General features: G+C 50.6%; 1 protein-coding gene across 4 annotated transcripts in view; it reads right to left on the bottom strand.

Moving 5' to 3' along the window:
* BSN (bassoon presynaptic cytomatrix protein) overlaps positions 1 to 13837 on the bottom strand; it is an 87291-nt gene that overhangs the window by 24729 nt on the left and 48725 nt on the right. The gene's annotated exons all lie outside the window — the stretch shown is intronic.

Below are 13837 nucleotides of genomic sequence, written 5' to 3'. Positions count from 1 at the left end.
GGGCATGCATTGTAATTTACTCTGTGATCGGGTACTCCTTAACGAGATTTATCAGCCTGCCAAGCAGCCTTATCTTTAACAGTGCCCATTATCAGGATGTATTTCTCAGCCAAGGTTAGCAGCAGCAGAGCATCTCTGAACACCAGCTGCATGACAATAATCCCACAATAACGCCCAGGAGATGTCAAGCAGGTCCAGCAGAGCCCATACCCCGTCACCACGGGCCCCACTCCCATGGTGTAGGTGCAAGGTGTTCCTCCTGGCTATGTCACACACGTGTGACACAGGAACTGTGACTCCTCAGAAGCCATGTGAACCTGCATGCAGAAGATTTCAAGTCTGCAGCAAAAATAATGCCTGCTAAGGGAAACCTGGCCAACTCTGCAGAAAACAAATACAATATTCTATGTGGTTTTCCAACTGAATGGAAGAAAATCCAAGAAAAGCTAAGTTTATCAGAGGAGTCTTATTTAACCAAAACCTTCTTTTTTCATAGGCACTACTGTTGACTAAAATATCCAGCCATACAACTAGCAATTTGCTGCATCTGATAAAAGCAGATTCAAGCTGTCTGATTGCTCTGTTTTAAATTGCAGAGAGCCCCAAGTGTCTATCAGACACTCATTTCCAAACCAGAAGAAAATCAGCATCTTGGGAAGCTTCAGCTTCCTCTCCCTAGGATCTGCTTCGCCTGTCCCCTCACCCCAAAGCAGTCCAGCAGCAGCAAACTGGCTCTGAACCTCTCTCATGATCACAAGGGATCACTTCAGAGCAGGCTGGGGAGCCATCAGTAGCGTGGCTTGGGAGCTGAGGAAATCACAAACCAATATCCTGCAGTACCTGCACTTTCCAAGCTTTAAATATAGCTATTTTTTTTAATGTCATCTCAAGAAACAACCCTATGTTGGCAGAGACCAAAGCCCCCGTGGGAGGTGGCTGAGGGTACTCAGGGCTGCTAAGAGCCACCAAAGGCCCTTTCCCATGGGGAGCAGATACCTGCACTCCTGCACTGGAGGGAACAGCTGCATCCATGATTTTTGCCCTGACTGCATGTGTGCCTAGAGAACTGGATGCTTTGGTTTCTGTGGGCAGTGCTGCTTGACCACATTAAATAACTGCTGCTTCAAAAAAGCCCATGCACCCTGCTCCAGGCTTCAGGGCTGTGAGTCCTAATTCCAGCAGCAGAAATATTTTAATTAAATGAACTACCTTTATGGAATAAATCAAGTGATAAGCTTGAAAAATTAACTCCCATAATCTTTCACGCTGCTGTGCAGGTCAATAAACCATTACACTAAAAGGCTGGGAAACGTTCTAGAAACATGAGTTGTTACAATGGAGATGGATGAGCCATTTTACTTCCCAAATGATACAGAGCAGCATCTTTCCACACTCATGCCTTGCACACCCTCTCCCATCCCCTCACCTGTTGCCCATGGCAGAGCTGGAGTGGCAGGGCCAGCATTTCCCACCTGCCTGGGGTACAGCTCCAACCATCCTCCCCAGAACCATCCCCTGTCCTCACCTTGAGTGCTTCCTGACTCCTTCCACATTTTGGGCACTGTGATGGAGTCAGGAATCATGAGCTGCCTATAGAAGGACAATGTGTCTTGGTGGGGCCAATTCAATTTTCATCAGCTTTGGAACTTATTTTAAACTTAAGATTCTTTTGAAAACCAACTTATTTTAACTTCAACCTCTGTTAGGAATAGCTGATAGCCACCCAGCTGGCACAGGGTGATTTGATACCCTGACCTGGATGGATGCTCCCACCAGCAGTGCTCAGTCTCTCTGGAGCCAGGAGCAGGAACTGCTACAGCTGCTGGGGTGGAAGAGCTGCAATTTTCCATCTCAAGAGCAAATGCAGCAAGAATGAAGCTGAGAAGCCAAAATGAAATGGTGAAGTTCACATAAAATGGTTGCTTCAAAAAAATTTAGAAAATCATACGAATCACATATTTACTCAATTTAATATGAACTGTGAAGGCATTTCCCTCCCCAGCCGCCCTTTCTGCAGACAGACAGATGCCTGTGGGACTTTGTGGCTCCTGAAGGCACAAGAGGAACCACCTCACTTAAACCCTTTAAGTAATTTAAGAAGCTCCACTTTAAGAGTAGTTCAGGGCCACTGCTGAAACCTGCTCCTGCAAAGGCTGGCAACACTCCCCTGACTTCCAGCCTGAAGAAAAACCCAGATTTGTTAAAAATACTTCTGCCTAGCTCTTGGTTTGCTCCTCTTCTCCTCATGTCCTATTTGCTCTCGGCAAACAGATGACTGTTGGTCATACTTAACAGCTCTGAGTAAAGCAGGAATTATGTAAAGAGGGGAATTTCACAGCTCCTTCGCAGAGCCAGCGCGGGTGTTTGTTCCCAGCAGCAGTGGGATGTGCTGCCGCAGCTCCCTCACCCGGGCCGGGCTCAGCCCTGCCCTGCCCATCCCTCAGCCCGGACCCTGCCCTGGCTCAAACAGAGCCCACACCTGCAGAGCCATGGGCAAACCCACCCCACCAGCCTGGCCTCATGCCCACCCTCACTTTGTGCGGTTATTCCCAAACCAAATACCTGTAGGGTTGCTTTTCTTTTGCTTTGAGAATATTTTGTCTCTGAGTCAACCAAACCCCTCTGAAATCAATGCTTACTGCTTCCACAGGCTTGGGAACCAGGTGCTTTTTGAGCTCTGAACAATTAAAATATCCTAACACAAAAAAAAAAGCCCTAAAACAGCCCTTCATGTCAGAGCTCAGAGACTGCTACTTATCTCCCAGTCATGACACAAATAATGGCCAAAGGCTGCTAGCTGTGGCATGGGACAATACCAAGCATTCAGTGACCCCATCTGAAAATCCCAAACCAGATCTCTGAAATTAAGAAATCCCTATTATCGCTCCCAAAGGTGTCTCCAATTTCCCCAAACTCTCCCTTTGTGTTCCAGTGTTTTGCTGTACTTTCTCTTCCAGTATCCCATGGCAATGAGGTCTCTGGGCTAACTGTGCAAAACATCTTCTCCCCACCTCACCTTTCTTCTGGGTTTTGTGTTGTGAAAAACACAAAGCAGAGAGAGGATTGTGCTCTGCCATGTGTTAGGACACAGAGTGATTCCCACTCTGTCCTGGGCACAGGAATTCACATTTTTGGTGAAAAGAGGCTCCCAGAAAATCTGCCTTTGAGGTTTTTCATCATTCCAGGAAAAAGGGTGGTGGAGGTGGTCCTATATCTGTTCCTTTACAGTAACTCCTTCACAAGGAAATCACAGGAGAGGGCATCAAGGGATGAGAGCAGCATGAAGGACTTGGGCTGTTCTCCAGATACTTAAGGTCTCCTAATGTAGGGTTTATTTCACTTAAACTATCTAAAATTCGGGCACCCTGTCTCAGCAAGTCACCATCTGCCCCAGGTGGGAGATGAGAAGCCAAATCCCTTGCAAGGCATCACCCTGAGTGGGTACCACTCTTTCCATCAACTCGGAGAGATAAACCCGAAACTGGGGCGGGGAGAGGGGCAGATAAACCCTCCCCTTCCCTTGCCAGCTCCCCGGCACGGCCAGCAGAGGGTCCCTGTGCCGAGCAGCCTGGGCAGAGCAGAGGCTCCTGAGCACGGCACCGCTCACCCGCAGCACGCCGCCTTATTTTAGCAGGCAGAGCAGATGGCAGTGGGAAGATGAGGAGGCAAAGCAGCAGTGAAGAGAACGCTTTGGAAATAAAACCTCATGCTCTGCTGAGGGGGTCTGGTGCATTTGGATGGTTGTAGCCAGAATGAGCTTTGAGGCAGCTCAAGGGTTCGCTGGTGGGGGACCTATAGCCATGGAGAGACAGGGAAAAGCCTGCCCTGGTTCCCAAATACTGCTTGGCACAGACGGGGACAGCTGGCGCTGGCTCAGCACGGCCTCAGTGAGGCAGAAACAGAACTGAAATAATCCTCAGCAGAGGAGGCAGAGCCCTTGCAGAGCCTTCCAGCCCTGGTGAGAGGGTGCTTGGGCTCCACTGGCTCCTGCCCATGGGGCTGGGGGAAGCTGGGACTGTTCCCTTCCCCTGTATCACCATGGATTTTTGCATGGCTGAGCCTGAACAGCTCCCAGGGGTGGATTTTCCCTGCCTGAAACAGGAGATGCTCTGCAGAGCACCCTGGGTTCTGCACCTCTCTGCAGAGCTGGGAGCACGGCACAGCACACAGGGAGCAGCCCAGCACTGAGCCTGGCCTGCAGGGTGTGCTGGGGAGGATGCTTTACCCACTCCTGCCCTGTGGCACTGCCAGCACAGCCCCCCTGTGCCCCACAGCACGGCTGCCAGGACGCCCAGAGCCACCATCCGCGTGGGACAAGAGCTGTGACACCCCAGCCTCCTCCTGTCCCCTTCTCCCTGTCACATCCCCTGTGACCAGCAGCACAGAGCACAGCAGCAACCACAGCCGTGTCCCCCAGGTCCCTGTGCCTCCACTGCGCCATCCAACACACAAAATGTAACCACAGCAGCTGCACCTTTCCAATTGTTTCTCTTCCAAACACTCCAGAAAGTTGTTTAAGTTGCAAAGTATTACCTGGGGCTTTCTCATCAGATTCTTAATTAGCTGAAACGATTTGCTTTGTTGGGGAATTGCTTCCAGGAGCTCCTAAAGAGCTTTAAAATCAGCTCTAGGAACAGCCTCAGAAGAGAAATGCATTTCAGCTGGGCAGCAAGTCCAGCAGCGGGCTACACCTCTGCCCACCCCACCCCAGCAAATTCTATTCTGCCACACAAAGAATTGAAGCAATTTTTAAGAGAAAGTTCAATATTTCCTTCTGTTGGAGCAGGAGGGTCCCCTGGCTGAGCTTCTCGAGCTGCTGTTTTCAGGCTGGGGGCACATTTAATTCCTGGATTCCTGGCATTGTCCTTGCTGGGAATTCCAGCTCCCTGCTGCTCTCAGCGCACCTGTGCTTGGCTGTGACTGCATCAGGACTATAAACCAACCACCATCCAGTCTGCAAACAACAATTTAACAACCAGTGCTAAATCCAAGCAGGATGTTTTTTTCAAAGAGAAGGTGCCAGCATTCCTGTTAATGAGCTGCTTACTTATAACAGCTCATTTTGTGTACTGCCTAAAAGATCTCACTTCTCTAGGTGCCATTTGAAGCAACATATTTAGAAACTCTTGGCAAAGTGCAAAGGAATAAATAATTTTGGATGTCCTTTTGCCAGAGGGCAGGCACATGAGTTCCTACTCAGTTTCCTGAGGGTGTGGCTACACTCCCACTTTAGACTTTGTGTAAATTTCTTATCAATTTTCTTTTGCCTGGCCAGCATTGCCTTTCAAATTTGGAATTTTACATTAAAATTAATTGGGTGGCAGAGCAGCCACTTGCAGGTGGAACCCTGTATCATCACCTCCAATGCTGGAGGGGATCAGTCCCAAGCAGATGCTGGCATTCCCTCTGGGAGATCATGGAATCCTAGAACAATTTGGATTGGAAGAGATATTCAAGATCATCTAGTTCCAACCCTCAGCCATGGGCAGGGACACCTACCACTAGACCAGATTACTCCATGCCCCATCCACACTTCCAGGGACAGGGCATGCAGAGCTGCTCTGGACAATCTGTGCCAGGGCCTCACCATCCCCACAGCAGAGAAATTCAGTTTGCACCAGAGCCATCAATGTCCTTAGGGAGCAGGCAAGCCCCTGGAGACACTGGAGCCCTGGCTGGCCCAGCCTCTGGCACTCTCCTGAGCTTTGTCAGTTCCTCAAGGGACATTTCCTAATAACTCCCCATTTTCTCAGAGTGATCAGACATTTGATGGAGCGTTTTATCCCCTGGAGGCTTCTAAATATTGCCTATGCTTTCTAAATATTGCAGGGTGAACACACAAGGGAAGGAAAAGGGGAAGCCCAAGCTCTGGAAACACCTTTCCACTTGCTCACAGGAGCAGGAAAGGGATAAAAATCGAAGAAGGAAAGGAGTGCAATCACTGCTGGATCAAGCATAAGCATCTCTGTTAATGCCCTGGCTTACAATTACAATCACTTCTGTTAATAATGGCACCTCCTGGCTCATCCCTCCTACGCTCCCAGGGGCTGGAAAGGAGCTACTTTACAGCCTTATGTGAAGAAAGAGGCTATGGAAGCACTGGGGTTTTTAAGGAATTCTGTCTCACCACCAAGGAAGCTGCAGCATGGCTTCTGTCTGCCCAGAGGAGCAGCTGCTCTTAGGCACAAAAAGCCAGGGACACATAGGAAAAGGAAGCTGTTTCAGATGAAATGACAGGAGCAGGGATGATGATCTGTGCTGAACGGGTTGACTGAGGGCCAGGAAATGAACAGGGAGTGGAAAATGGAGGGACATGTCATTCCCTCTTCTGCTCTGTGGAGAAAATGCAGATGGAGGAAGCCAGGGCTCACAATGTCCTGTGGCAAGGCTTTTAAGGAGGTAAGAGGCAGATGAACTCCCTGGAGGGGGTCAATTTGGTACCCAACTCTTCCTCAGGCCAGGATGCGGGTCCACAGAAGCCATGAAAGAATTTTCTCTGGGAGAACAGAAAATTAGTATAAATAAATAAACCTATTTCTAGCACTTGGGGCTTTGCTATCCAGCACCTGCCCTGGATAGCACATGGAGACCCCCCTTCTGCAAGTGTCACACCTCCAGAAGACAAACTGTCCCTGTGAAACATTTTCCTCTCAACTTCCATAGCAAATGTCAACCAAAAAGGCATTCAATCATGTGTTTCCACTCAGTCCCTGACCCCTGTGGCAGAAAAATCATTGGAAAACTGGCTGTGAGGTGGCCACAGGCCACACTAACAGCTCCACCACTCAGACTGAGAACCACTACACATTACTGGGTAATGTAAGAATGAAACGTTGCTCAAAATATCCATTCAGAGACCTTCCCAGGCTCAGAGTCCCACTATGCTTCAAAGAATGCGCTTGCTTTCATTTTCTATTTCACTTTGGTGTTTATTTTTGCTTCAGGCTGGTGCCATCCACCTTCCCCAGCTCATCAGCCCAGTAACCAGGCCAGGGGGAGGAGGAAGGAGCAGCTCCTTAGTGCACCTCCCTGCTCCATTCAGCTCTCTGCCTTTCCACATGCTGTGAGGTTTTGTGCTTAAATTAGAGGCTGAAGAGCCCTGGCTCACAGTGCTTGCTCCTCAGTGCTGCCCAGCAGAGGATGGCTGCATGCAGGGAGTGCTGCACTGGAGCCCAGCTGAGTCCTGGGCACTGCAGCACTGCAGCACCCCGATTCCCACAGCAGCATTAATTATACAGAGCCTCCCTCTCCACCTCAGAGGAAGGCTTTGTTTCACAGGAGAGCAGAGTTTACACACTGCAAAGCAGGGAAACTTGAGGAGAGGGATGATGGTGAGGGCCCAGCTCCCCATTCCACATCTCCTGGCAGTGCCACCTGATGGGACAAGCTTGTGTCCCTCCAGCAACCTGATCACCCTGCCCATGATAGGGGGATTGGAACCAGATGGGCTTTAAGATCCCTTCCCACCCAAACCACTCAGTGATCCTATGATTTAATGGAGGAAGAACAGGAACACCCAGCTGGCCACCTCCTGAGCAGTAATTTTTAACCACACCAATAATACCATTTCTTTCCATAGAGTAAATGTCATTTCTTCCCTTGCCCAGCAGTGTTTTCTCAAACAGCCAGTGTACTCCCTGGGAGATGGGATCTTATCCTCACCTTGCATGGCTCACCCCAGCACATGTGGGGGAAACAGAGCATCCTAGCACACAACAAGGGCTGAGTCCTGAACCACATGGTATGTGGAACACTGTTAAACCAGGGTGAGCCCCTGCATTGGCTGAGTTGTGGATACCACAAACTGTCTTTCAGGTCCTGCTGATCCTTACAGAAGGACACAGCCTTCAATAGCACACACTCTGATAAAGGCTTGGACAGCACCAATGTCCTTCCAGTGCCCAAGCTGCCCATGTGGGCTTGTCCTGCCCATGCACTTTACCAGCAAGGTTTGGATGTGGCAAGAAAGGAATCAACATAAGAGCCTGGCCTGAGCTAGCAAAACCCATCCCCAACAATCACATCCCATCATCAGCATTCCCACAGCCCCTCTCCTCACTCTCATTTTGTTCCAGGGACCTTCACAGATCCTCAAGTCTGTAGGATACAACTGCAAAGTGCCACTGGGCTCAACAGGAAGAACGACGGTGCTTTGGTAAGTGGATCAACACCAGCAAGCTCAGTCTGAGATGCTCCCATCTCAGCTGGAAAATTGAGCATCTCCACTGCAACCCAGCCCTAAAGCTGTCTCCTCCTCAGCCCACTCAGAAATCCACTGTTACAAAGCCAATTAAACGCTCGATTAAGTGTCCCAACATGTTCCCAAATAAAGCACTAACATGGCATGTTATTAAAAAAAAAATAGAAAGAAGAAAGATCCAGATTGTATAATGGTCTGTGAGCCCATCAGGATAAGCTGTGGCTGCTCACAGGGGTGGAAATAGGAGCTGAGCAGCCAAATCCTCTCATCATCTCCCACTAAAAGAGCTGTTTCTCTGTCTGCCCATCACAGCTTTAGACTCTGATTTAGGTGGTCCCACCATCCTCATCATCTGCTGCTGGTACCACCTAAACCAGAGCATGGTGCTCCTCAGAGCATGCTGCTCCAAAGGATCCCTCCAGTCCAACTCTCCCCACACCTTCTGCCTTTGCAAGAGCAGTGTCCACCACCACCTCCACCAGCAGCTCCTGCTGTGGCCAAGGGAGAGCTCTAGGACACACACAAGCTCCCACACACTCCATGAAGCAGCCTGGACTCAGGGGTCAGTGCTGCCATGTCCCACCAGACCCCAAGGAGCCATCTCATAAAGCTGACCATCACAAACATGATCCAAGCCCCTCTCATCCAAGCACTTTGTGTCCCAGGGTAGAGATGGCAATAACCTCCTGATGCTGGGTACCAGCCCCTGCACTGGGGACTGATTCTGAGCTTCTTCAGACATTCCCTGTTCAATGCAAGGCACAGCAGGAGCAGGAATGAGTGTCCAGGCTGTCCCCATTCCCCTGAGAGCTCCATGCCTCCTCTGTACCATTGCCCTCCTCTTCCCCTGCCTCCCTCCATCACCTCCTGCTCTTTGCTGCAGCTGGCACAGCGTTCGGAGGGTGGCACAGGAACCCCCTCACCTTCCCCCCATGCCAGCTGTGAGTGAGGTGCCCACTGAGGTCTGCAGCAGCTCCCTGGGAGCTCCCTGGGGAGCCAGGAGGACATCCCTGGGTTGGTGCTGCAGGGGACAGCAGTGACACTGCCCCAAGCAGCAGAGAGGCACAAGGCTCCTCCAGGCACAGAGCTCCAGGGCTGCCCCACCAGAATGGCTGCTGGCTCTGACATGAACAGCAAAGGCAGAAAACCCTGTGCTAGAACCAGGTGACCTGGATTTTGTGAATGAACTGGGTTTTTTTGCTCTCCAGTACATATATTTATGAAACCCTTTCTAATAGCTATAAAACACTATGGCAGCTTTAGCTTGTCCTGCTTCCTCTCTGTGCTTCCACTCTGCCTATTTTTACTGCCTTCAGCCTTTCATGTGCACAACAGTAACTCTTTTCAAAGCTTCTCAAGGTCAAGAAAGTCCCTAACAGGGTGCATTAGGGCAGTTATTGATCTTCTCTCAGCCTTTCCCAGAGCTGTTCCAAACTGTGAAACCTCAGTCAGGCGATGGAAAGTTACTCAGGCCCTTCCCATGTTGGTGAATTTTAATATTCATGGCACCCAAGTGGTGAGAATATCCAATCCAGTGTCCTTGCAGTGACAGCCCTGTATGTCTGTACCCATGTCCCTGCTGCAAGGTCACTGTCCCTGTCTGTCTGTCTGCCCAAGGATGGCTTGAGTGACTCTCTGAAGGATGAGTCTGTGGAAGTTTCATGGACAGAATACCACCACCCCTGAGAAGCAGATCTGCAATACCTACCAAAATAAACATTTGCTGGGAAAAGCAGTCAAAGCTTAGCTGGGGAGAACAACTGCCATGAAGACCTATTCATGTTATATGGGCAAAAAGCATTTCCCCAAGTTTTTCCTTGTCACTTTCTAGGAAACCATAATCAATACCACAAGGATGAAATTTCACCACCAATTAAAGCAGAACCCACAGCGGGGTGGTGGCTCCAAGAGCTCTTACAGACTATTGACAAGGACATCTGCAGTGGAGACTCAGGTGTCACATCTGCCCTGCTGCCACCTCAGCTCCAGCACCACGGGCTGGCCCAGAAGCAATCCTGACCTCCCCAAAGCCAAAGGGCTGCCTGTTGTAAGCCCAAATCTTCTGACTGCCTGAGCCACAGTGAGCACTCAGGCTTTGATCCTGACATATCCACTCACTTCCCAGCAAGACAGCTCTGGAGACACCTTGGCATGCTGGCCCTAGCAGCTTGCTAGCCCAGGAGCACAGCAATACAGCAGGCAGCAGCTCCAAGTCCTAGGGCACAGCAAATGTGCTCTGGAAAACCAGCCTGGCACTGGGGAAGCATGGCTCACTTCAAATATATCTTCATTTAAAAGGCAGAAATCCTCTACTTCACTCAGCCACTGCCACTCCTCTCAAAATAATGTTCAGTTTTATGAAGCATTGAAAACAATCTGCAGTGTGGGCAGTGGCTGCCTCAGAAGTATCAATCAGCAGGGTCCACATACAGCTGACATTTGTCCCTTAATAATATAATTGCAGCTAAAACAAGAAAGGAACCTGGAGCTCTGGGCTTCTTTTCTGATTAAAGAAAGGAACAGCAGTTCTTAATATAACTTTAAAGTGGCCAGAAGCTGAGAGCAGGCACAGCAAGGCAAACCCCAGTGTGTGGAGCAGTCCCAGAAGCTCCAAAAACACAACCAGCAGAAGACAAGAGCCAGCAGCAGACACAGGACTAACTTCTAATGGGGCTCTGCAGAAAATCCAGCAGTGAGGGCCAGCACAGAAACATGGACTGCATGAGGGGACCACCCACAGATGCTCCTCATCACCCATCAGGTGGGAACCACTCTTAATTCAGACTCTCCTGCAAGGTTTCAATGAGCCAGCCCCTCTCCAGCCCCGTATCTGCAGGAGGAGCTGTTGGGGAGCCCAGTGCTGCCCAGCCCAGCAGCAGGAACCGGCTTAATTACAGCAGGTTCAGCAGCACAGAAAACTCCTGAGTCACTGCGAGCTGTTAATTACCAGCCTTTAACAGGATTTGAGGGCTCAGGCCAGCGACACCGCCTTCCTCTCTCTCGTGCAGAGCTGCTGTGCAGAGCTCTCAGTTTGACTTAAGTTTATGTGACTGACCCAAATATTCATACCCTCGGGGCTGGGGTATTGTTTAAAATCATGATTTCTGCACAAAAATCTAGGAGAAACCCAGCAATCGCTGCACCCTGTGCCCTGCATCTCTGGCCACCTCTTTGTCCTGCAGAAAACTCCAGGGTCCAACCCCCAGCTCACCTTTCAAGAGTGGCACTTTGCTCTTCCTCTTGTCCCTGCAGAGGGGACTGGGCCATCCTAGCGCCCCTCTGAGCTGCAGGGACAGTGCCAAGCTGTCACTGCAGGACACTCGACTCAGGGAAAACAGCCTCAAAAGGGTGACTGACAACAGCTGCTCCCTGCTCCATCAGGAGCTGCACAACATGTCCCTGCTGCCCCTTGAGCCTGGCAGGAACAACAGGACACCAACAGGACCTGGATTCCTATGGAAAAATGATGCCTGAAAACTTAAAGCCCCTGTCCCAGCTTGTCACCCACCCTCCCTGTCACCCTCTGAAGGCAGGCAGCTCTTTGGGAAGCATTTCTGGTCATCCCCTGAAGGACACAGGGCTCTCTGAGGTGGAGAGCTGCTGGATGCCCAGCACAGACACCTGTGCTCCAGAGGGCAGGTTCTTCTTCAGGCACATATATCCTGCTTTTCTGCCTTGGAAGGAGGGGGACTGGCCCCAGACGCCAGACCGGGGCTGGAATTTCCACCCCAGGACAGTGCTGAGCTGGAGGCTCTCTTAACCCCGCTAATCCTCTTTGCTTAGGAGCTAATTACATTCCCAGCGAGAGCAGGGACCCTTGGGAAGGGGGCAGGGAGGCAGGGCACAGTCGGGAGTTGAACTCAGGCTCCTCCCGGCAGCCAGGGCAGGTGAGGCAGGAGCCGGGTGCTCCTCCCTGCTCTCCTTTTAGCTCTTCTCTGAAACCTATGTGCCGACACCAAAATAATTTTGGCACAAACCCTTTCCTCGGCTCTCCTTCTCTAACCCATCCCCCGGCTGCCGGCAGCGACGCCCTGTTCTGCACAAAGGCTGATCCCAGGGAGTTTTTTCCATCCCCCTGGAGTCCGTTTTCCAGGCATTCCTCCCCGCAGCCGAGTGCAGGAGCTGCAAGTAGGGCAGGTCAGCCCCTTGCTCAGCATCAGCATCTCGGACCTGAGCAGTGCAGCAGCCCGCCCTGGGGAGCTCTTCTGCTCAGGGACCAATTTTATGCTGCAGGAGCTCTTGGATCATGATGAAAAGCGAGGTCTGGGGCTTTCCAGACAGTATTTGATATAGTGATCACAAGCTCTTGCAATAAATCCATCTGAAAGGGCTGGTTAGCATCTGGCTGCAGGTACCAGGGGAGCAGCAGAAGGGGAACATGTCCCATGAAGGGCTCAAGCAAACACTGCTCCTGCATCCTGTGATACCACATCCAGGACAATCACAGAATCCCTGATCTGAAGGGACCTTAAAGCTCATCTCATTCCACCCCCCTACCATGAGCAGGACACCATCCACTGGACCAGGTTACTCAAAGCCCAATCCAACCTGGCCTTGAGCACTTCCAGGGATGGGAGGTCCACAGCTTCCCTGGGAAACCTGTTCCTGTGTCTCACCAACATGTGATAGGCATATGCTATATTATATATGCATATAATGCATGTAATAAGGAGCCCAAGAGCATCAGCTGGTGAGATCGGACAGGGCAATGCAGCAGCACCACCTATGACAACCTACGTGTTATAAAAAAAAAGGGTTATTTTTACAATGCATGGGAAAATCAAGGGAAAAAAAGCAGGTTTAGCATCTGGATGGGGTATGGTGAGAACCACAAATCAGTAAGAGGACCCTCCTGAGGATCAGGTGCCCACTGGAGGTCACAGCCTGGCACCTGGGAATCAGCAGTGCTCTGCAATGAAACTTGTCACTGCTCCTGTTTCAGGCTGGTTAATTAGGCAAAGGGGCATCCTGCCATGTTTATTTAGTAACACAACATGCATAGTTCATTTGTTCCTTAATACAAAACCCCTGGAGTCAATTGGGGTCAACTGGGGTTACTGGGAGAACATCATGCCAGCACAAGGCCAATCATGCTGCAAGCCAGCCCTTGCCAGATCACTTGTTCCCTCAGCACATTCTGCCATAAACAGGAGAGATTTCCCATGTCCCCAGCAAAATGACCCAGCACTTGGTCTTCCTGCAACAGAAATCTCTCCCCTTCCTGCATGGCACCAGGCTGAGGCTGTAGGGAATTTGGGAGAGTCCCAAAGTGTCATCTCCTAGTACTGCTCCCAGGATGCAGCTCCTGGAGGAGGTGTGAGGAGGTGGGAGGAAGCTCCAGGCACCTGTACTCCTGGTATTTCACATAAACAACTTATTTAAAGCTGGGTAACATGTATTATGGCAAGCATGCACAGGAAGTGGAAGTCAGGCACGCTTTTGGGATTCCTCTGCTGGTCACCCACAGAGGAATGGGCCGCCACAGTCCACACACTTCTCCTGGGATGTACTGCCAAAATTCCACTCATATCCCCAAACTCTTCACATGCCCTAGGCTTCCAGTTCTCACCAGCACCTTCTGATCATGCCCACCAAGACCCAAAGCCAGAGGAAAGCCAGCCTTGCTGGCAGATCTTC

This window comes from Zonotrichia leucophrys, chromosome 12 (assembly GCF_028769735.1).
Source record: "Zonotrichia leucophrys gambelii isolate GWCS_2022_RI chromosome 12, RI_Zleu_2.0, whole genome shotgun sequence".
NCBI classification, from domain to species: Eukaryota; Metazoa; Chordata; class Aves; order Passeriformes; family Passerellidae; genus Zonotrichia; species Zonotrichia leucophrys.
This window is presented reverse-complemented; position numbering and strand designations above follow the sequence as displayed.